The sequence below is a fragment of the Chiloscyllium plagiosum genome, unplaced genomic scaffold, assembly GCF_037043375.1.
Source record: "Chiloscyllium plagiosum isolate Xiang-an unplaced genomic scaffold, Cpla_swu_hap1 HiC_scaffold_20, whole genome shotgun sequence".
Lineage (NCBI taxonomy): Eukaryota > Metazoa > Chordata > Chondrichthyes > Orectolobiformes > Hemiscylliidae > Chiloscyllium > Chiloscyllium plagiosum.
In genome coordinates this window covers 9,834,152-9,834,389 of record NW_028270158.1, presented here as the reverse complement: position 1 = coordinate 9,834,389, position 238 = coordinate 9,834,152, and positions in this window count along the sequence as shown.

Sequence of the window (238 nt, the reverse complement as noted above, 5' to 3'; positions counted from 1 at the left end):
GGACAAGTAAGTGTATTGAAATTAAAAGATCAATAAACATTTCTATGGTAGGCTAATTATTTACAATAGTTCACTATCTTTACAGCTAAGGCTGGCAGCCTTTTTCAAAAAAGAATGGTGTTTCTACTTCAGATGCATTCACTTTTTTAAAAAATGGATTTTAAATGTATAATGAATACCTGAGGTGCATGATCATTTCATAGTAGAAAAATCTTTGATATGGTATAATCAGAATCCT